Genomic DNA, 21764 nt, shown 5'->3' with positions numbered 1-21764 from the left:
AGTCTGGAGATAGACAATGATATCTCCATACCAAGGGTCGAGTGAAGAGATGAGGAATATATGTTCGTCGGGAAAACTTTCCTCATAAATAGTATCCTCTCCACAAGGAAGCTCAGAAATTAGCTCCGCGAAAACCATAGATTTCTTAGACTTGGCTGACAAGAACTCGAGATCAAATTCTTGCAAAATGACTATCCATCTATTATATTTGCCCCCAATCACTCGCCTACTGAGGACAAATTGAAATGGATTGACCGCTGCTAAGACAAATTTTTTGCGTAGCAAGATATAATGACGGAGCTTCTGGACAGCGTGGACAGCTGCCAAGGCCAACTTCTCAACCGGAGAATAGCGGAGTTCAGGACCTATTAAGCCTCGGCTCAAATAATAAATCACGTGCTCGGCAAGAGCATCGTCCTCCTGAACTAGAACCATACCAATGGTTGATTCTGCTGCGGCGAGATATAAAAGGAAGTCTCTACCATAATCCGGTGGACTCAAAAGCGGGGCAGAGACTAATGCCTTTTTCAAAGCATCAAATGACCGCTGCGCAAAGTCATCCCATACAAATGGAACTCCTTTCCGTAGCAAACGCATGAACCCTTTAGTAATCTCGGCATAGTTTGCTATAAACCGTCTTAAGAAATTAGCCTTCCCTTGAAGACTTTGAAGTTGACGAATTGAGGACGGGGGAGGCAACTGAACTATTGCCTCAACCTTGAAGGGATCTACCCAAATCCCTTCATTGGACACTATGAACCCTAACAACCGATCGAATGTAACCGCAAAAATGCACTTGTTGGGATTCAACTGGATTTTATAAAAACGACAACGTTCAAAAACCAATCGAAGATGACTAGGATGATCAGTTCTCTTTTGAGAACGAGCAGCGAGATCATCCAAGTATGCCTCGATGACATGTTTGATGTCGTGGAGAGCATATGACATGGCCCACTGAAAAGTGGCTCCAACATTTTTAAGACCAAAAGGCATCTTTCTATATGCAAAGGTACCCCAGGGACATATAAAGGCTGTCTTGTGTTGATCTTCAGGACGGATAGAAATTTGATTATAACCCGAAAAACCATCCATGAAGGAAAAAATTTCATTACCCACACACTCGTCGATGATCTGATCAATGAATGGCATGGGGTAATTATCTTTCGAACAAGCCTTGTTTAAGTCCCTAAAATCGATGCATACATGGATTGTTCCTTGCTTTTTTTCCACAGGGACTGGATTAGAAACCCAATCAGTAAGAGGAACAGGGTATATAAAACCCGCCCTTAGCAGCTTCTCAACTTCAGCTTTGATAGCTGCGGCTTTCCTAGGGTTGACCGGCCGAAGCCTTTGACGAACTGGTTTTGTGTTTTCGTACGTCTTGATCTCATGTTGAACTATAGAAGGATCAATGCCAGGCATTTCCTCATAAGACCAAGCAAATACATCATGATATTCCTTGAATAGGTCGGTGTAAATTTGAATTTCTTCAGGGGAACACTTAATTCTGATGAAGATATTCTCGATGACGTTAGGGTCCCTAGAGATGTTTATAGGTATCGTTTTTGAAATTACCGACATATTACCTTCGGCACGAACGTGTGCTGGAGCCAAAGGGTTCGACACCGTACAAACATCACTAGTAAGGAGCTCGGATAATCTAGATTCTACTTCCTGCAATGGAGGAAGAAAGTACGAACGATGGTGTAAGTCTTCCCAAGGTCAATCTATACCCATCATTACTTCGAGGATTGCTTCTTCAGAAGGCAGAACCGAATCTAAGCAGTCCAAGGCAAAGGTGGAATCAAGGCTCCAAGCCGGGGCCACATGACCATCTAACTCCTCTTCAGAAAAAGGAGTAGAATGGTTATCTGCAGAGTCTATGATAGACTGATATCTCAGCTTAGCTGCAGATATAGGGAATGCCATTCCATTTACTTGTCCTTCAACTAATGTGGTCGTAGGTGAAGGCAAGGTCCAAGGGTCTGAAAAATAATGATTTCGAAAGAACTCTTCTCGAGGAGACTCCTTAGATGATGAAATAGCATTAATTTTAGCAAAAGGAGAGGGAAGGTCGAACGTACCGATCAATGAGGAATACATCCCTACTCCTAAATTCTCAGTCGGTGGGCGAGGGTTATCCACTAAAGGGACAATAGAGTCAGAGCTTGCTTGAGGATCAACTGGACAATAGTCCAATTGGTCAACATTAACGATTTCCCCTCATGAGGAAAGCAAATAACACGAAACAGAGTCGAAACAACGACATCCATCTCGTATACCCAGTTCCTTCCTAATAGGAGATTATAGTCTAGGTTAGCGTCTATGACCTCTACTTCAATATTGACGACCTTTCCCCCAACACATATAGGAAAGGTCGGGATAATCCCATGCGGCTTGTGAGAATGACCGTCAAATGCAGTCAAGACAGTGGGTGAAGGAACAACCGAAGGTGATCCAATAGCCTTCCAGCATGACATCGACATAACGCATGTGGAAGCTCCTTCATCTACTACGGTGCGAAAAATATTGATTTTCCGGTATGTAGACTTTATTTGAAAAGCCATATGATGAGGGAGTCTCTTTTTGACATTTAACATGTCAAAAGTGAGCACTAAAGAGTTAGCTGGATCGACTGCTCCAATTGCGGAGAGTAAAGCACTTCTCTGAGCTGGATACGACTGGAGAACCTCTAAAGTGGACATGGCGCATGGAATCTGAGCCAGATCCTCCACAATGGAGTAATTCTGGGCAGCCCTGGCATTCGGATTAATCGTCGCGCATTTAGTGGAACCTTTCGGTATCCGTGGTATAGTCTCGACAGGGGGTCGCTCAATATGAAGGTTAGTACTTCTGGGAACAGTCTTGTCCTTAGAAGTTTTGGCTTCACCATAATCACGTGACCGAGTAGCCACATGGACGTTAGAACCCATCATGAAAACATTTGACGATTTTTCCCCTTCCTGGTTGCCCCCAGCGGAGGTTCCAGGGTTCGAACTCGCGCCAGCAAGAAGTTGCTGCCCTTGGGGAAACGGGTTGGTTAACACAGCTTGAGAACTAGAAGTCCCTTGTTGTCCTAACAAGTGCTGAGCGTCTTCAATCTTAGGGCAGAGATGAGTTAGATGGTCTCCACTGCACAACTTGCATGGAAACTTGACTTTCTTTCTCGACTCATTTCTACCACCACCAGCGTTGTTGCCGGATTTATTTGCATCGGGCTTCCCATCCTGGTTCTTTTTCTTACCTCGTCCTTTCTTTTTTCCATTGGAATTTTGATTTCCTTTGGGATTATCAGATTGGATGGCATTTATTGAAGAAGTTTGGGAATCGGGGGTATTAGATGATGTGACTTGGTTGTTAGAAGCAGTTTGCAAGGACAACTGCTGCAATTGATTCAACAAGTTCACGGTAGTTGTGTCTACTGACCCGACGATACCATCCGCGTGCGGACCTGGCTTCGACTTAGCTACATCAAACTTAGATCCATGAGCATCTGGCAAGTACTTTTGTAGGATCCCAGACTGAGAGTAGATCAATTCTAATTGCTGGGCCCTAAAAATGGCTTGCTCCTCAGAATAGACCCTAGACATGGAGACATCTTTGGAGATCTCAGGTTGTAAGGACTTCAAAAACCACTCGAGACGGTACTCCGGAGGGATTTCGGCTTTAATGAGCCTCTTTCTCCATCTCCATTCCTGAATATGGTCAGAAATGTGGGTTGCCTTATCCTGACGAAAGGTAGCCAAAAGTTCAGTTCCGGCATCATAGCGGACAGGCAACTGGAAGTGATTTAAGAAAATATTGGCTAAGTCAGCGAACGATGTAAAGCTGCCCCCTGGCAACTCTATATACCATTTGGCCGCATTACCAGTCAAGGTGCGCTGAAAGAATCTCAACCTAATCGAGTCATCGATAAGGGAGTTAGATGAGCACCACAAATGGAATGTGGTTACATGGTCGCCTGGGTCTTCACCACTCTTCCCTTTGAATTTTGGAATGTCCGAAGGGAGTTTGGTTGGGACCGGAGGCTAGGTCGGATTGTACTTGATTGGGTAATTTGTTAACTTAGTGAGATCTGGCAAGTTTAACGTTGCCAGAAACGGAAGCCTAGGAGGACCTTGGGGATTCCACCCAGACTGGGTAGAACTCCCAAAGCTCTGAAAAGATTGTCCTGGAATTGGGAGGCACCAGGCTACCAGAAGTAACCAGTAGAACCGGTTGAACCAAAAGGCAAGCCTTGTGGTCTAGCAAAATTCGGAGTTTGACCAACTCCGGCCGTATAACCTCCATAACCAGCAAAGTTTCCTTCTAAAGGATTGTAGGGAGTTGATAACCCCTGATACGGATTCCAAGCCGAAGCAAGGGGAGGAATACTTTGAAACATGCTAACCGTGGAGTACAGCCTATTCCCTTGTTGGCCGATAAATGGATTCCCAGTTCCCGCGCTACTAACCCCAGGGTTATTCCAACCTTGGAAAGGATCGCTGCTTTGTCCTAAAGAAGAAAAAGGCATGGATCCTACCGTCAGGTTGGAATGTGGTATATGACCACTTCCGAAAGGAAAACCCTGGAATGAAGTCGATCCGCCCATCATGGACGTAGCGGCACTAAACAGAACCGATGGAATACCCTGTGATTGGGTGCCAAAAGGGAAGAATCCAGTACCAAAAGCATTGGTTTGGGCATTTCCACTCGTGGACGGAATGGAGGTAGACCCAACTAAAGATGTGCTAGCAAAAGATCCAAACAAGGAAGCAGAGGAGATGGAAATGGTTCCTCCCTCTTGCACTGATGTTGGGGTTTGCATAGTCGTAGCACTCATAGAAGCCATGCTTCCAGTAGTGGTCATCGATGGTAAGCGCGTAGCGTAACCTGGACTTGACGGTCTATGCGTCGGAGTCCCAACGTATTGCAATACGTCTGGATGACTAGATGGTAGTGGAGAATTAGGAGCCACTAATGACTCTGAAAGTTCTTCTACCTCTACGTTATTCTCTGCTTGAAAGCGAACTCGAGAAAGGACTGGAGTGTCCCTCTCTTGCTCAGAAGTGCCAGGCCTTGCTTGGCCGCTAATGCCCCCGAGAGGAAGATCAATCCCCGATGCGTCAACCGGCGTGGGACGGAACCCACCGGTAGTATTGCCTCTGCGCCTTCTAGGAGAAGGCTCTAAACTTGGTGGCGAGAGACCACGAAGTCTTTGAGACTGTCTTGGAGACCGGTCAGCCACTTTGAATTTTTTGTTATGATCTAACTAAAGACTCAAAAAATTGAAAGCTAGGCCAACTAGGAGCATAGACCACACACTATAAAGTCCCTAAAGATACAGCCAGTCAAACAACTTCCAAGTATTTCCGCTCCGGGTGATTAAGACCGGACACCAAAATACGAGAAAGTGAAATAAGGGGCCTTCCGAGGATAGTCTGGGATGATGAGGGCCCAGTCCTATCAGCGAAGGTATCAGAGGAAGTTACGCTGACCTCCTAACAACAGCCTGCGCCAGTGCAAGCCCCCAAGCTTCGAAAGGGTGCCCTCCAGTAGTACTGTCGAGAGTGATGCAACGTCAACCTCAGGTGCCATGAGACTCCCCTCCGCAGCCACCTGTGTAGTTCCCTAGGAGAAGCAACTATGGATACCAACTCGTCGCAGAAGCTAGGCGGAATAGTCGTGAGGTAAGTTCGGACAAGTATGAGAGGGGGTATCTCTCTTCCCTGTCTTCACAGACCCTCGTGCTTAACTCCCAGATCCAGAGCTTTCCTGGTCTTCCTAACGCTATTGGATTTTCTCTCGTTATTCAGACTCCTACGTTTGACGTTTATATGGGCTTGGAGAGTTAACTCTCCACTCGCCTAATCCAAGGCCCTAAAATCCTAATCTTGTTGGTGTAACTGAGTAAAACAAAAAGTTCTAGTGAATTTTAGTTAGCGCTTGATTTTATTAGGTTGTTCTTTAAGTCACAAGGTAATGGAAGTGAAACTAGTGGTGTTTTTAGATGCAAAAGAAATTAATAAAAACTTAACTACATGCATATGCACTTTTTCGTTTTTCGATGAAGAGCAATTTCTATAGGGTTCAGAGGTACTTCTAATAAACAAATTTTTCTTTTCTTTTCGTTATTGCACACTTCACACTCAAAAAATCTAACAAAGCTATATATGCCTAAAAGGGGATGCAAATATATCCTATAGGGGGTGCAAGATTCAAAACTACTCTAAAAACAAAAATGAAAGTCGCTTGCTTATCAAACTTTATCTTGCCACTTAAGATGCCTAGATGGAATATGAGATGTTTCCATTCATTTCGTCTAAACACTAAAAACAAGTTCTAAGACAAACATAAAGCGCTTTCACTTCTCTAAAAGGAAACCAAATGAAAAGCAAGTTCAAGAAAGCAAAACTAAGATTTTCAAAAGATTTTCTTCAAAGCAACAAACAAACAAGTCTTTTCGAAAAATGCTCTCAAGAACACTGAAACTTGTGATTGAAGAATAGGCAATTAAACACTTTTGCGAATCAACACCACTTAATGGATGAAAACCCAACAAAAATAAATGTGTTTGAAATCACTCTTAACAATCAAAAGCAGCAATGAAAGCCTTGGCAATGAAAACCAAAAATATCAAAAAGACAAATTCCAAGAAAGTGTCAAACAACAACTTTCATGAAACAAAGAAGCAGATGGTCACAAAAAGCGATTTTGTCAAGCAAACAAAAAGTCACCAAAAGCAAGATTAACACTAAGATTGAATTCAATCTTCCTACCCTGATGAAATAGAGCAGCCAAGATTCCTAGCAAGAAATCTTGCGTGCTTTAGCAAAAAACGATGATGCTTGCAATCAACAAAAACAAGACCAATACTCCTTATAATCAGAGAGAATTCAGAACAAGATGCTCGCTGTAAAAAAAATGACTGATACTGGAAAATGACTGTTTCAGACTGACTCAAACCACCAGACAACCTCCAGAGACTAAAAAGATTTATAAATCTTGAAAATTGCAATATATACGCGACTGTACTGTAGTACAAATTGCGTGTATACGCGACTTTGTTTGAGGAAACCTGCGTATACGCTAGTTCACTCAAAGAAACAACCGTATATACGCCTCTGTATCTAAGAAAAGTAGCGTATATGGAAAGCTTCAAGAAAAATAAAAAAGACAAACTGAAGAAACTAGCAAAGCTTAAAGTTCAAGAACAGACCAGACAGTAACAGCAAGCACACAAGGCAGCTGAGCCCTGATTGGCTTGAAAAACACCCAAACTAGGAACAACAAGAGTGTTTTCCCCAGCAGAGTCGCCAATTCTGGTAGAGGGAATTACTCCCCTAGGGCTTTTTGGGTGAAACCCTAGCAGACTAAAAGTTGTCTATTCAAAGAAACATGCATTCATACAGCCATTATGCTATTGTAAGCAAATTCTATGATAAGGGTACGTACCTTTGGTCCTACGTTTGAGAAGGCCTTTAGGGTCCAAACCCTTCTTGGAGTTCCCTTCTTCTCTTTTGTCCTGCAAAACAACCAATTCAAAGAACACAACAATACATGGACAAAAACTTACAAAGAAACCATCTTCATGTTATAAAGAAAGGTAGTTAGTTATGAAATCCAAACAACCATTTACATATGAATTCAAAACATGAATATCATTAACATAAAGAAGATTCGATTCGGGAACCAAGACATGTGTTTCTTTTATTATAGACAAATAAAGTACATAAAAAGGAATATGTTCACCTGAGTCACCTTCAGCAGGCTCCAAGCAAAGCTTCCTTCCGGATCCGTTCCAGCCTCAAGCCTCTAACAAAACTCCTTCCATGACTCTCTCCATGATGTCATAAATGGTGGATGAACATCAACACACAAGGAAACAAAGGTTTCCTATACAAAATGGGGGAAGTGCAGAAGGCACAAGGGACTTCAGACCTGGTCAAGGGAAAAATCTCAGCATAATAACCTTTCTCTCTCTTCTCTCTTCTCTCCTAGGCCTTCCCTTTGAGGTCTTTTTATACCATCTCCAAAGTAGTTTTTTAGTTAGGAGTTGGTTGGGAACAGTTGGGCCACGAGTACTAACAGGTGATCAGCAGGTAAAACCCGTGATCTCCGCCCGAAAAGAAGGAATTTTATATTTTTTTAAGTGTTTAAATACATACACGCGGGTTGGATATACACGAACCCGTGTATACAAGCGTTTAACTCAGGGCAATGTCACGTATAAGGGATAAAACACTGTTTTTTAAATTTTGGGACCAGGTCTGGAAGGAGGGGTTGCCCTAGGCCATGAGTACAACATCAAAAACCATAAGAGTGAGATTTGGAGCTATAACACAACCCCTCTCTGAATTGTTACAGGAAGATTGTAATTGCTACAAGAAGATCCTGTAGCACTACAGGAAGGCTCTAAAAAGCTACAAAAAGATAATTCGAATGAAAATACCACCCAACATGACATTTCCAAAGGTAAATAAGGTTCTCCTACCATAATCCACTATCTATCTATCATTCATCCATCCAATTTCACAAGAAAAAGGTAATATTTTCAAGAACAAACCCTACACTTTGTCTCACTTTGAAATTTTCTTGAAAAAACACACAGGCCACATCCTCTCCATTTTCACAGAACTACACTACTCCCTCTAAGCCCTAGCATCATCCTCCAAACCCTCTACATCCCTTCTCATCACTCCCATATAGTTAAAAGACCCTGAAAGAGAAGGAAGGACTGTTATAGGAAGAAAACCTCCTCCTATAGTGTTGGGCATGGAATCCCCCCCACAGCATGTTTTGGGGCTCAAAGCCCAAGTTTTGGTCAAAGGTTTTGTAAGAATCTGCAAATTGCGGGTGCGGAGCACAAAGTATAGGATGAGTCATAGGGTTGTCTGCTCTAAAATATTGTAATATAATGTAAAGTCATGTCAGACTACCAATGGTCCATGGACCATGGGAGTGTATAAATAAAGAGAGGCTCTAAGTGTAAAGATAGCGAATTAGAGAGAAGAATAGGAATGGTTCAAGCATATAAGAAGTGTCTAAGTGTATTGGGTCATAGTGGTAGGAAGAGGCTTTGCAGCTGAGTGCACAGAGGCCTAGTAGAGTCCGCAGCTGAGTGCGTGGACCCCTGCAGCTGAGTGTGCAGACTGGTGTCGATTCTATAATATGGATCGAAGAAAAACAAAGAGAAGTTAATTTCTATTTCTATGTATCTACTATGCATTGTCTTCTTTACATTCATATTGGTTTATTTATCGTGCGCACTAATATGATTGCTAAATATGCTATAATAATCATTAATCTTACACACACAAGTTAAGTAATCGGGTAATAATGGATTAAATAGCAAGGAACTTGGGTATTATATGGGTTGCGCCCCGCGTAGGGCCGCACAGAAGTAGCATCACAGGTTGCAAGGGAATAACAAGTGCATGTAGCGACGTGCACGCAGGGTCAAACCGTGGACCTCTAGAAGCTCATCAGACATTCCCAGGGGTGCGGAAACCTGATTCTAGCACCCTCTCATACTACTTTGGGTGAGACCTCTGTAGAATTTTGTAGAATTTTTCTACAAATCAGTCAGCTCCAATACCATGTAGAAATTTCCCCTATAGAACAAACTGATATATGCAATGTCCTAAAGCATAATAATTGTTCTACTTCTACAAAACATTAAGCGGAAGCATAATCGAATTCATGAGCAACATTAAGTAGAAACATGCATAACTGATCAAGAGAAATAATCACACATAACACAAGATATATCTAGGGGAAAGCACTAGCATAAAACCCCAACCATGTATTATCAATCAAGTGGAGATCCTCAACCACATACAAAAAGAATCAGCTCAATAGCTATCCTACTTTCTTTGTAATCAGAAGATCCTGATGATCTTCAATCAGAAGATGAAAATCATGGACTACCTAGGCCTCAATATAAAGGCCACAAGTCCTCCAATCTCCTATAATAGATCCTTCTACATGCAAGGAATACTTACTAGAAATATCAAAGCATCTGATAATACACTGTCCCACATCTGATCGCAACTGGGTCTCTGACAGAACTGACATGCAACAGTTATCCATGAGTGAATCCTCGGTCATCTAAAATAATAGTTGTCACATGCATGCAAGCATTAACAAACTATATTTTATTATTTTAACAACTTGTTAAAATAATCTAACTGGACTTGACTAGTTAGAACTAAGTCAACTAATTCTCTCATTATAGCACTCATACTTATTCCCTCAATCAGTGGAGCAAATTAAGGATAAATTCCTCAATCAGTGGGACAACTCATGTGCATGCTCACAAAGACTTCAAATTCTAATTTCCTTAACTAATTAACTCAACTGAATTAATTAATTAGTATTTCCAACTACTGTTAAGACCAAAACTAATTTTACTTCCTATAGATAGACTAGGCACTGTTATAAATAGGAAGGGACCCAGAAATGCTATTTTTATAACTTTCTAATTTTAGCAGTTTCACCTCTCACCCAATGTGGCCAATGACCTCACTGGCCAAACTGCTATTTTTAGACATGCTATTTTTATCACATTCTAAATTTAGCATTTCTTGTTGCACACTTTTCAACAACCTTTGTCCACGCTCCGCGAACTATTGCCGAAAGGGCTAGTAGTATCGGCATTTGCTTGGCTAAATCACCTCTGAACCTGGGTTAGGCCCACACAAGCCAAAAAATGGTTCTGTTGCCAAGACTGGGATCTGCATAAGGGATGTCTGATGTCGTGCCACTGGAACCCAACAAAGAAAGAAATTGAAGAGTGGTTAGATAAGAAGATTCATGAGTTCACCATGCAGGAAAACAGAACTCCGCGATTATCTAAGGAATAGTGGTTGGAGTGCTACTTGTATATGGAAGTCCATGAGATTTTCTTTGCATCCTTTCCTTCAGAGCTGTATGAGTGTATTGCGAAGTTAGCAGACAACTAGGGAAGGTGTAGGCTCGACAGACCAATAGTGTGGACTCTGGAATTAGTGCACAGACTAGAAGCATCAGAAGATAAGATTTCATGAGGGGTGGACCATTGGCTTGACCAGATAATAGGAGGATTTATCAATAAGTTTGACGTAGACACAACCATCAGCTAAAGTGAGGAAAAGCGACGTTTTCTCAAAGGACCATGAGGTAAGTATATCAAACCTTTGAACACTTGGACTAAGATGTTATTGTGTGAAAAGCGGGTTATGCGAATAAATTAATGTTTAGGACTACACAGAGTGGGAAGATCTATAGAAGCAGAAGTAGTGAAGGATTAGAAACCAGTCCCTTAATTTCACCCTCGCGGGAGAGCGAGGAAGAGCTTGTGAAGGTTTCTCTGAGAAGCGCAGTCAGTTTGATAAGATAGTGAATTCTATGTTTACTACCTCCACCCACACTACCACCCGTTTCACCCTCCTCACCTCCATCTCCACCCACTCCACCTCTGCCACCACCACAGTTCATTATGGTCAATGTGATCAAACTACCGGTATTCAGAGGAGTGTGGAATGAAGATCTGGACCAATTTTGATTCATGGTAAGAGTAGTATGGGAAGCATAAGGTGTCATAGAAGACAATATTAAGAGTGCTACCCTGATGAGCGCACTGCAAGATCGCGTATTAACATGGTATATCAAGCATTCTAATGACCACCCAAACGTAGGAATCAGAGAAATCTAGGCTGCGCTAAACAGGGAATTTAGCAGGCCAAAGTCGGAAATACAATCAATCATTGGGTTTAAATATATCACGATGCTCCTGGGTGAGACTCCCTGGGATCTAGATGAAAGGCTGAAGAGTACGATTCACAAAGCCAATATGACATTGACAGATGGATAACATCGCGCATGGTTCGTAGCATCTCTGACACCACACTTAAGGATGACGTTGTCACAGAAAAAACTTTCCACCTAGGCTGAAGCATTGGAAATGGAAATGAGATTACATGACACCCCTATAAAAGATCCTGGGTTGGGAGTCCAAAAAATCCACGCGCAACTACAAAATTTGTGTCTGGAAATGCAAAGTTTGAAACAGGACAGGGCATCTCGACTGGAGGCACGCAAGGAAGTATGGTGCATAAAATGCAAAGGCCAGGGGTACGACAAAGATCATTGTCCAGTGTTTGCGAACTACTTGGCAGGAGGAGGGACGATGTTGTTAAGACCGGAGGAATAGACAGGGCCAAGCATGACACCTGCTTTATGGTGTGAAATCTATTAGATAGGAGGGAAAAACACTATGGATAATTGTCATTTGTTGTAGAAGTATACGTAGATGTCCTAACAATTGTTTTGTAATCTCTATAGGTTGGTGGGCCACGATGAACGCACCTTTCGAAGTTACGAACAAATGATGGATCAAACCCCTGCCTATAGGGTGTATACCGAAACGCGAGCCCTCAACCCAAATATAGGGATGGAACACACTTGATTTCAGGAACACGGTCGAGGACGAGGTGGAATGGGACCAGGAAGGGGTCGCAGACAACTAACTTGTTACAATTGTAGAGGGCCAGGGCACTATGCCTGCAATTGTACCGACCCGACAAGGATATCATGTTTGTATTGTGCTTAATTTGATCATGAGGCAAAAGATTGCGCTTTGCTGATCGCAAGAATGCATGAAAAAGTGGTATTCCAGCCCCATCTGACTCAGAATATACAAATGATGAGGTCTGAGCCATGTGAAGAAGACCCGAATGTAAACATGATGCTCAAAAGTGGTATGACCACGGGAGATGATAAGGGGAAGCAACTAGAAGAGAGTGTGTGGGTTCGCAAGGCTCCTACGAAGTAACCCGATTTTGATTTAGAATGCATGAAGAAGACATTCATGGAAGCTAAGAAGAGCTTCACGGAGGCCTCCACTTTAGGTAGTAAGCACCAACTAGAACCAGGAATGGATCCTTCAATGCTCATTACCTTTCTGGATACATGCATGAAACTGCTAAGTGACAGCAAGGCAGTCATGGGACTACAGGAACTTATCTCTAGGTGTTCAGGGTCAGGGGAACCACGCATGGTCTAGAAACTGGGGAAGCATGCATTGTGCACCGAAAGGGAAATGAGGTTGACTGCACAAATCGACGAGTATGAAATGGATAAGATAATCCTATATCTGGGTTCGAATGCAAATATACTACCAAAGAAAACATGGGAATGCATGGGCAAACCCACATTACAATGGTCCCCTATTCAGTTACAAATGGTGAACCAACAGAATATTTTTCCCATGGGAAGATTGCAAGGGCTAACCGTAGATATTTAAGGGGGAAGTGCGCAGGCGAATTTTGAAGTGATAGATATTGTTGATGACAGTAATCCTTATCCTACGCTACTAGGAATAGACTAGGTTATCGACATTAACGGAGTCATAAATTTGATGAAGCACAAAATGCTCTTTGAGAAAAAGTCACTACGTGTAGTAGTACTCCTGGATCCAGTTGATGGAGCACGATACAATGAACCAGTACGTGATGATGATAGTGATGAAAATGTCGATTGTATTTACAAGATAACTGCGTGAGACCAGGATTGGGTGAATCCGACTATAGATGGGATAATTTCATGGGAGCGCGAAAGCTCCTAAACTTCGGATTCAGACGAAGAAGTAGAGTGATGGCAGAATCGGCTTCATGAAGTAACAATGCTTAATTGCAACATGATGGTTAGATCATTGCGTTGCGTGACAACAGAGGCAAGGGAGCTGCCGACTTATGATGGATTGTTAGTGGTGGATGAATTTTTGAGCCAATTTGAAAGCATAGTCCTAGAACAGTAGCAATTCGATGCACTGAAGTGGGCACTACGCACGTCACCCGCATGGTGGTGGGGCACGCATCAAGGAAATTTTGAGGACTAGCACGGATGTAGAAGGATGATGTGCCTACATTTCGGAAAACCTTAGCTTCAAATGAAAGTCAGTCACTAGGGGTGGAACAACTTGCGCACCCACTTTTCTCGATGGGTATAGACATATGCTGTACAGCCCGAACAAGTGCACACCAGCCCCAGAATAGAGAATCAAAACAAATCGCAACCGCGGGAAAGGCGACACGCACTACCAATTATCCATGTTGAAGCATTTGATAGGGTGTGTAGAGTACTAAACAAGGTTGACCAGGCGAAACGAACTGATTGGGACCTAAGTGTGCTAGTGGTTCAATGGGCCTACCGAACCATGTGCAAAACCCTGAACACGGAGACAATCCCAAAGGTGAGAATAGAGTGCTAACCGTAGTTATGGAACAAGATCCAAAAAGGAATCCACACGTATTGGCTCCTGCACTGGTGCCAGTGCGCAATGGCAAGAAGGAAGAAATAACACATCTACGCGAGGACAAACATCTAAGGATTTAGGAAACCATCTGGTGAGGGAACCTTAGACTCCGTGAACTCGAAAAGGATTGGGTACGATTGAGGAAGAAAAGAATTTTGATGGATGTTGAGATCACGAGGCTGGAAAATGAGATCGCACAAGCATGTCTTGTTGAGAAACCAAGAATAACAGGGCCAGATATGGATGATCATACCAATACATTAGATGAGTCTCACTGAGAATTCATGACTCTGCTACCATGGCTACAATCACACCTCACCAAATGCAGTAACCAGGGGAGTGCACTACATATAGTAGAATGCATGGCACCAGCTATCGTGAAGGCAATTGAGGAGTTCCTGCGGACTACATTGAGAGGCGAGTTGAAGTCTCACATAGGTGGCACGACCACCTGACTAGTCGTAGGGGGCACAGTCTCAGCACTCTAGGCAAATGAAAGAGAGCACGAGACCCTAAACAAGTCTGTGTGGGAACTGCGTGATAAGGGAGGTGCGCGCAGAACCGGCATGTCCCAAGGTTCGCACCTGCGCATGGTGGGTTGCGTTGCCGCGCGAGTAGGCTAGGAAGTGACCATTGGTGTCACTATTCATGATAGGATGTCTGATTTAAGGCAAAAGGGAGCGGACGATGGCCATTTAAGACACGAACTAAGGACAAGATTTGGGACAATCTGCCACCAAGAAAGCATTAATGACTCAGAAGTAGGGGGAACGATCAAATTCAAATTCAAAATGTGCTATAAAACTCCAAAGGCTAGCCACGAGACAACACTTGTTCATTTGAGATTTGAGCTATTACGTAGAGAACAGAGTGTTGAGCATCAAGCGATATTTGAGCCCCGAAGTTCGTGAACAACCACAGACAGTTCAAACAGAATGACAACTACCAGGAGAAGTGTGGGTTTTGTAGAGAGTACCACCGACGAAGCCGTGCAGAACCCCATGTTGCAGGATGTCCCGAGAGATGCTAGGGATGCGCCAGAAATTTTGAAATCGCCTCGAACATCGAGGCCCAAGAAGGATAAGTAGGCAGCGGACCAGTCCGTATGTCCTTGCGGAATCTGCGGTTCGGTAAAATCTCCATGGAAGAAAAGGGCAAGGCTATTACCATTGAGGTAGATGATGAGGAGCAGTACCTATAAGCTCTCGTCGATGAGATAAAGGCAGCCGAAGACATGGAAAAAGACATCCAGTTGGTGTGTGCTGCAGGGAAATTGCCCAAGTACGTCCCTCCATGGAAAGGGAAAGCTAAGATACCCAAGGATTTGGATGTCACTAAGAGCGCACTCCAAACCATGCTCCTCCTTGATGGGATCATGTTTGAGGGTTCACCCCTAGGTCACATGTCCACAATGAAGTTTGAAGATTAGGACCTCACAGATAGCGAGAAGTTCCCACATTTAGAAATGGAGAACCTCATGAAGCAGAGCTTGGAGGGGTCAGTTACAACACTAGAGTCACGAAAATGGCTGCGCGGTGTGGAGAAGGCTAGACTACTCCATCTACTATGAATTCTACACTTTCACTATGGGCCTATCACAATTTTCGTCATCAGACAGTTGCTTTACTTGGTGCGTGATGGGTACTTATGGCTGGAGGAGCCTATTCCCATCATGGCGGATCTTATCCATAGGATTTCCCAGCTCCCCTGTAAGCGAAAGGACCCCATGAAGATAGCCAGAAGAAGTGGAGATTTGGCGCTCACAGAGGGCATGAAGAAGAAATACAAATTGGAATAGAAAAAGAGGGGTTATGCAATCAGTAGCATTAAAGATAAAAGGGTGCACGTAGCCACTCAACTCCTGGCCGAGAAGGTAATGAGGAAATGCCACAGAGATGAGGTACCAACGCCGGTAGTTGCAGCTAGCAGAACAATGTGCCGAGGGGGTCCAATTCAGCTGGGCCGAGTTCCTTTGCCAGGAGTTTCTAACTAACTGCAATGAATCCCAGGAGCAAGGCAAGACCTTCCACTACACGTGGTTGCTCTTGTTTATTCTACTGGTAACAAGGGAACTGGCTAAGGACAGTTAGTTCCCTAATATTGAACAAGACCTACCAGAGGCCGCAAAGTATGTGTTGCTCTAGGCTACTAAGGACGCCACGCGGATCTGTGAAACCAAGATTTTCTGGGTGCTCATGGAGGTGAGGGTCCGAATGTGGATCAACAGGAGGTCACACATGTCCCCAACGGTGTACAACAGTCTATAGAGCTTTTCAGAATTTAAGGCAGACATGCACAATGTGTATATCAAGGCGCATAAGGATCCAATGCAGAAATGGACCAAGCTCCCCTTCATTGCCATTGATGATGTGATCTTCTTAGTGCTAGAATCATGGCCTCCCGAGTGGCATGCCCCGGATCTGGCAGAGATGGATAGAACAGTAGCACCAAAGCAGAAGGATGAAACTAAGTTGCCTATCACATAGTTGGCCCAGCAAAGGCACAACGAATAGTTGGCTGTGGAGGTAAGGGCTGCCTGCGAGGTAGCAAAGGCAGCCGTAAAGTAGGTAAAGGCTGCCGAAAAAGCTGCAGTAGCACAGGCAATAGGGGCCACCACGACACAGGGAGAAGAGGGCCAGAACTTGTCTACAGGACAAGGAGAAAAAGACACAGTAGAAGGTGCAGACCCGAGCACAACGTCCACCTGGCTGAAATGGCCAAGTGTCACGGAGAGATCAGGTCCGTGAAAAAAGGTCAAGGCATCCAAGTTGGACATCGAACTGATTACACTCATAGAAGGTGACCTCTATGATATCGCCAACATGATTTGCGAGGTCACTAGGGAAGCACTCCAGGAAGCCATGTTAGAGCAACAGATTGTGTTGGGGGCCCTAATGGCGCAGCTGTAGGAACTTTAGGCACTACCTCCACAGGAAGGAACAGTAGCCGCCTATGGTGCCATAGGTACATCAGCAGTGGAATAGCTACTATGCACAAATATGTCCAATACCATAGTGCTATCATAAGGAGCACTAACAACAGAGAATGAGGACGACAGAGCCACAATGGGTAGGATCAAGGGACTTGGCATAAATTTGGCTTCCGTTCCGTGAGACACATTATACCAGTTGCAGGATGGTATAACAATAGAGCTTCATGCCACGGAGGGCCACACAATTCAGGTGATGAGCGAGCAGAAGATCAACATTGAACAACTCAACCTGCAGCAGGATGAACTGGTGTCACAGAACCAGCAGATCGTGCAGACCGTTGATGAAGCATGCTGGCAAGTCCCAAATTTGTCCATCGCCGTAGACCTAACAACACAGATGCAGATCCTCTATTTGGAAAGTGGATTCCGAAGCGCACACGAAGAAACAATGTACATACAGCTAGAGCTGAACCTCTAGATTGCTGAGCTACAGTTGAAGGCGTAGCCTTCCACTCCTTCGGAAGTTAAAGGATTGGAAGAAATTGGACAGGCAGTGTAGGACTATACTGGTATGTTGGACCAAGCTTTTGACGTCCTCACATCCTTGCAGGAGGACCCCAACATACAGTGCCTGGAAACAGAGGCACACGAACTACAGGAGAAGTATGACAGTGTCAGAGGAACTACGTATACAGTCATCCTCACCCAATGGCTGGCAAAGATGCAACAATCAAGGACACTGAAGGAGTAAGTGGATGCTGCAAGATAGAAAGAAACACTTCTCAAAGTGCACGTCCAGCCTTAGATTGATGAGGCATTCACCATTATAGTTGACATTGAGCGCAAGCTCACACAAATGCAGGGACTATATGCACTAAGCAAGATAGCATATCCTCACAAAGAAGCAACAGAAGAGCACATGCAGCAGGTGCAGCAAACCCTAGAACAATGTGTTGCGGACCTTCGAGTAATACAGGACCAGTTGGAGGGGCTTCATGCCAAGATCACCGCATCAACCAAGTGATTTGGGACGAGTCACGATGATTGTGTTGGGGGCTTGTTGGGCATGGAATACCCCCACAACATGTTTTGGGGCTCAAAGCCAAATTTTTGGTCAAAGGTTTTGTAAGACTCCGCAAATTGTGGGCGCGGAGCGTAAAGTATAGGATGAGTCATAGGGTTATCTGCCCTAAAATATTGTAATGTAATGTAAAGTCATGTCGACCTACCCATGGTTCGTGGACCATGGGAGTGTATAATAGAGCGAGGCTCTAAGTGTAAAGATAGTGAATTAGAAAGAAGAATAGGAATGGTTCAAGTATAGAAGAAGTGTCTAAGTGTATTGGGTCGTAGTGGTAGGAAGAGGCTCTGTAGCTGAGTGCGTAGAGGCCTAGTAGAGTCCATAGCTGAGTGCGAAGGGCGGTGTCAAGTCTGTAATCTGGATCGAAGAATAATAAAGAGAAGTTAATTCCTATTTCTGTGTATCTGTTGTGCATTGTCTTCTTTACATTTATATTGGTTTATTTATTACGTGCACTGATACGATTACTGAATATGCTGTAATAATAATTAATCTTACACAAGTTAAGTAATCAAGTAATAACGGATTAAATAGCAAGGAACTTGGGTATTATACGGGTTTCACCCCGAGTAGGGCCACACAAAAGTAGCATCACAAGTTTCGAAGGAATAACAAGTGCGTGTAGCGACGTGCACGCAGGGTCAAACCACGGACCTCCATAAGATCATCAAACATTCCCAGGGTGTGGAAGCCTAGTTCTAGCACCCTCCCATACTACTTTGGGTGAGACCTCAGTCCGCGCTCCGCGACCTGTTGCCAAAAGGGCCAGTAGTACTGGGATTTGCTTGGCTAAATCACCTCTAAACCTGGGTCAGACCCACACAAGCCAACATATAGCAGCTTGTGCAACCATTACTGCAAGCCATAATCCTATTTTTTTCCCTTTCCCATCTAGTAGAGGGGTGATACCAACTCATGAGGAACTCTATGAATCCAAGCAGGACTATCCACCACAAGTAGTAACACCTTGGGAATCAACAAAGAATCCACACACATAGAAACAACAATAGTCAAATACCATGAAGGGCAGAGAAGATATACACAGGAATAGGAAAAATAGAAAACCTCGAGAAGGAGCAGTAGGAAAAATAAGGGGAGATTTCAGCCAAAGGGGAAGTAACTTTTGACATCCATGAGAAGTCCAAGCACTATGGGATCCATGGCAAAAAAAATAAAAGAAGAATATGACATGCTATAGGAAGGCTTAAAGATGCTACAAGAAGGAAGAAAGGAACAAACTATGTTAAAAACCAAAATAGCAGTGCCTAAGAGAGACCTAACCAAAACAGAGATTTCCAAAGCCCATTATGAAATCATATTGGCCATAGAAGAGAAAAACAAGGCAATAAAATACAAGAAGGCATTCACCATCAAAATAGAACTCAAACCGCAGTGATGAAAAGAGGCTTTCCAAGAGGTCTCTAATCTCTTTCTAGCTTTTGTCCAAGGCCTAGAAGATGTTATAGAAAGATAAGAGGAAAAAATTAAGCATGAGGTACAATTTTGGTCAAGATTTGATATATTTTGCGGTGTGCTACATAATTCTATAGGTTTGCTACATGATGCATTATGTTGCTACATTATCTCATCTAAGGGTGTTTTGAGGATTTCAGAGGTGTTCAAATGGTGGAAAAAGGTAGCAAGAGATTGGAAAAGGATGTGGAATACCTTGCCAAACTGAAAAATCTACAAGGGGAAAAAGGCAGGCTAATGGTATCTAGAAACACTATGATTTTTCTATGCACAAACATTTTTGGAAAAATGAGTGAAAATGGAATGAAGGTTTCAAGGGATGGGATGTGAATGAAATGAATCTACACGCCAACAAAGTTCACTTGCAAAGAGGAAAGTTATGTTTTTGAGCTTGAAAGAATACTAAACAATCATGAAAAGAACAAATACATTTTTGTGCTTGTCCTTGCAACACTTACGTCAAATATTCTTAAGAGAAAGGACTGAGGGATGCACAAGAGAGAGGCCACCAAGGCTAGGAATGAGGCGCAATTATGTCATTAAGTTGCTAAGAGGATGAGCAACACTTTCAGCAGGGGGTATGATGGGCCTCCAAATTAGATGTAAATTAAGGCCCACCTGACCATCCTTTAACACATTAAACCTCTCTTTTTGCACTATATGATATGTTTTTAGCTGTAATATATTCATTAGGAAGTTTTATGATAATTTCATACTTGTACCTAATATTATTTATTTTTAAAGAATATTGTGAGAATATTGGGCAGATTATGAAGATTTGGAAGAGGAGATAATTTAGGGTCTTTCTCCTTACTATAGGAGGATCAATATTGGATAATAAATCAACAAGATATTCTAATATTATTGCACAGTTTTTAGAGCTCCAATGATTGCAAAAATTTAGGAATGTGTTCCCTGTCATTTAATGTAGATTTCTAGTGTTGGGAACCAAATCCACTATTTCAGGGATTTTGGAGGAGAAAACTTCCTCCTTTCATGGAGAATTATTCTTAATAATTTTTTATAAGTAACAATTCCAATTTTCCTCTAGGGGTTGGTTTTTCTTTGTCTTCTTGTGGAGAAAACTTGTATTTTAAAGCTCCAATTTCATTTCTTGTAGGGATATATTTGTATTGATGGAAATAATGAAGTTTTGGTGCCATTTTCAGCTTCTAAATATCAGTTTCCTTCATAGGACTCTGCTTTTCCTTGGGTTTGGCCATCCTAGGAGCCTCATAGCCCTTTTGTATAATTTACATTTCCTCTTTTCATTTTGTAGGCACATGTATCTCTTGTTCTTGTTTTCTTCAATTCCTACATTAGTATTGATGATATCTTATTGTAGGATTGAGTTAAATGGTTGAAGTAAGTTATTTTGTAGGGTCACAAGCATGATTTCATCCTTGGAACAAATTTGGAATGTCATATTAATAATTGAGCCACTTGGATTAATTTTCTTATTCCTAAATCTAAATTTTTGGAGTCCCTTGTGGCAAATAATAGTAATTTTCTACTATTTTTAGAACAGGTTAATGAGCTTCAATTGAGTTGATTCCACTTGAATTAGATCACAAAAAAATTAAAGTTAATAACAAAAACCACCTCATTTAATTTGAACTTGATTAGATCAGTAATTTTATAGATTAACTAGCTCACTAGTTCTCAAATTTCTAGATTTTAGACTAGTAATTTTCTATAGATTTTTAGCATGTGTTAACAGAGTATTTTTTAATGATTCCACTTGGAATGGAGACCTAAGGCATCCTATTTAATTAAAAAAAATTGTCCCATCCAATTTTTATTTTATTCTTGGCCGTTTGGTGAATTATATCTTCTTGCAACAAATCCCGTAACTTCCTGTAGCAGCCCTTGTATCTTCCTGTAGCACTCTTCTAGCATGTATATACTTGGCTAGATTTGCTCAAAAATATTGGTTTTTCCCTTACAGTTGAATCATAACTCCTAGGATCTAAATCAATGGTTGAGGAGGAATAAACACCACT

This window comes from Pinus tabuliformis, chromosome 5_2, assembly GCF_031772625.1.
Source record: "Pinus tabuliformis cultivar Carrire ecotype Pingquan chromosome 5_2, CPIR1, whole genome shotgun sequence".
In the NCBI taxonomy this organism is placed as follows: Eukaryota; Viridiplantae; Streptophyta; class Pinopsida; order Pinales; family Pinaceae; genus Pinus; species Pinus tabuliformis.
The sequence above is the reverse complement of the archived record's forward strand: the minus strand, read 5'-3'. Positions refer to the sequence as shown.